This window comes from Agelaius tricolor, unplaced genomic scaffold (genome assembly GCF_023055355.1).
Source record: "Agelaius tricolor isolate 1412-34295 unplaced genomic scaffold, bAgeTri1.0.p SCAF_64, whole genome shotgun sequence".
Lineage (NCBI taxonomy): Eukaryota > Metazoa > Chordata > Aves > Passeriformes > Icteridae > Agelaius > Agelaius tricolor.
Window position 1 is genome coordinate 1,390,591 of NW_027269324.1, and position 2,500 is coordinate 1,393,090.

General features: G+C 70.4%; 1 non-coding gene and 2 pseudogenes across 1 annotated transcript; 1 reads left to right on the forward strand and 2 right to left on the reverse strand.

Annotated features, from left to right (window-relative positions):
- LOC139605320 (zinc finger protein 850-like) overlaps positions 1-2,500 on the reverse strand; it is a 364,871-nt pseudogene that overhangs the window by 99,304 nt on the left and 263,067 nt on the right.
- LOC139605313 (zinc finger protein 271-like) overlaps positions 1-2,500 on the forward strand; it is a 188,732-nt pseudogene that overhangs the window by 61,505 nt on the left and 124,727 nt on the right.
- LOC139605329 (5.8S ribosomal RNA) lies at positions 229-381 on the reverse strand. Its single transcript, XR_011684317.1, has one exon. It is a non-coding gene; the product is annotated as a 5.8S ribosomal RNA (ribosomal RNA).

Genomic DNA, 2,500 nt, shown 5'->3' on the forward strand with positions numbered 1-2,500 from the left:
GCGGCGACGACAACGATGACGATCGCGACGACGCCCACCGGGCCGCAGGGAAGTGATCGAGACCGCCTAGGGAAATGCTTCCCTTGCCGAACCCCTGACCGCCTTCCCTCCGGGCACCGGCGGGACGCTGCTGCTGCTGCTGCCGCCACCACCGCTGCCACCGCCGCCACCGCCGCCGCCGCCCGCCATGCCGCCGGGGTGGCCCCTGGATGGCGATTGATCGTCAAGCGATGCTCAGACAGGCGTAGCCCCGGGAGGAACCCGGGGCCACAATTGCCTTCGAATTGTCGATGGTCAATATGTCCTGCAATTCACATTCATTCTCGCAGCTAGCTGCGTTCTTCATTGACGCACGAGCCGAGTGATCCATCACTAAGAGTTGTCTGCCTTTTGGGCACCGCTCATGCCAAGCGGCCGCTTTTTTTGTTACTCTGGCGCCGAGGACGCAGGGTCGCACGCCTGGCTTCGACCGTATGAGCCCACAGAAATGGAAGGGGAAAAAAAACAACTGGAGCAACCCACGCTCCGAAGGCCGGCCAAGAGGCGGGGGAGCCCATGCTCCTGACCACCTCACCCGCAAGGGGAGACGCTGACCTAACAAACACCGTCCATCGGAGGCGGCCCAGGCGCCTGGGCTCGGCCCGGCCTCCGCGCAGAGAGCCACGCAGTGCGCGCCGGAACACGGGGGGGTACGGCAGCCTGCCCGCTTCTTGCTTTCACAGGACGACATGCACAACACACATGGCACGCGGCCAGGGGCACCTGGCCATCGGCCCCCGCACACGCCGGCTCTCCCTCGGCCCCCGACGCTGCGGGTCTCGCGTGGCGCTGCCGCGCCACTGTGCAGCCGGCTTTTCTCTTCCCCCACTGCACGGCCTTCCCCCGGCTCGAGACGGCACGCAATGATGACCGGCCCCCACCGGCGCGCCTCCTGCGGTACCGCTCCCCCGCTGGGCGGGCGAGCAACTGGTGGACGCGCTCCGCCACCGGCCCCTGAGGCGGGCACCACCGAGACCTGAGCCGGCGTCACAAGCACCCGAAGCCTGCCGGACGGCAGACCCCACCACCGCTGGGGCCGCACTCCTGGGACCATCGCCGCCGCGTCGGGCACGCGCCCACTGAAGGCGCTATGACGCTGAGCCAGGGGGCAACGCCCGCTCACCTCTTTTGCACGCGAAGATCTGGCGGGGAGAAGCGCCCCCGTGGCCGCCTTGCACGCCTTCCTGCGGCCCGCAGGTGGCCAGGAAGGGCGATGGAGGACGCGACAAGCAGGGCCCGGGACGGGACCACTGCCAGGCGACGGCGGGCGCCTTCCAGCCGACCATCCCCGCAGGGAGGGACTCCCGTCGAGCGGGGCCGCCACTGCTTGGCACAGGGTCGCCCACGGTTGCGGGCCTCTGCTGCTGGAGGGCCTGCCGAGCGCTCGCCCCCAGTGAGCGGGCAGGCGGTCGAGCCAGGGGACGGCCGGTGGATGACGGCGCCGCCAGTGTGCGTTCGAGGAGAAAAGGATGTCAAGGGGCGGAGAGGCGCCGGATGCGCTGGACGTGGTGCCGCGCGTGCCAGAGACTGCAGCGGCTGGCTGAGGATAGAGAGTGCGGGTGGGCCCCAGCAGCCGCAACTCAGCGGCCGAGGAAGGGCAGAGAGCGCATGCTCTCTGCTGGCGTCGCCCGTTATGAGGAGGCGAGCGGGTTGGCCCCCGCGGCTGACCACGCACCTCGGCCTCTCCGCCGAGGCTCGGCCACGGAGAGGGGAGAGGCAGGGCGCCCTTCCCCGGCACGGCACGGTTAACCCCCGCGGCGCGCGGTGGGCCGACGACAGCGACGGAGGAGCGCGGACGGTGGCGACGGGACAACCAACGCAGGGGATCAGCTGGATCCGATCGGCCAGGAGTAGCCGCTCCCCACCCCCCAGTGGCACCCCGCATGGCCACTGCCCGGCACGCCTGCCGCTGCTGTCGCTGCCGGCACCGCCGCTACCACGGCAGGCCACGCCGAGCCGCCCGAGTCTTTAAACCACCGCCCGGCCCCACCGGCCCCTTTCGGGCAACCCGCAGCGTTTGACAATGCTGAGGGAAAAAACCTTGGGTGACTGCCGAGGCACGGAGCGTTAGGTACCTGGCCCTGGGCTGAGGGAAACAACCTGCATGGCCCCACCAGGGTGCCTCCCCTGCTGCCGCCCTCGGGGGAGCGTCCACCGGTGGAGGCGCGCCTGACATCTGCCGCCATGTCTTTCTCGGGGCCCAGGTTTTCCCTCAGTAGCCCGGCACTGCGTGCCCGAGAGGACCGCCGCGGCTCGGGCCGCCCCGCCGGCATGGGGGATGCAGGCCCAACCACTGAGCACACCTCGGGCGCACACGCGCTCGCGCGCCACCAAGCGCAGCCCGGAATGCCCGGAGGCCTCGGCCCTTGGAGTTCCTCTGCCACGTGCGAGACCGGGACCGCTCGGTCCAAGAGCGGGGAACTCTGCCAGCCGGCAAAGGCCCCGCTCCCCGGTGCGGGAA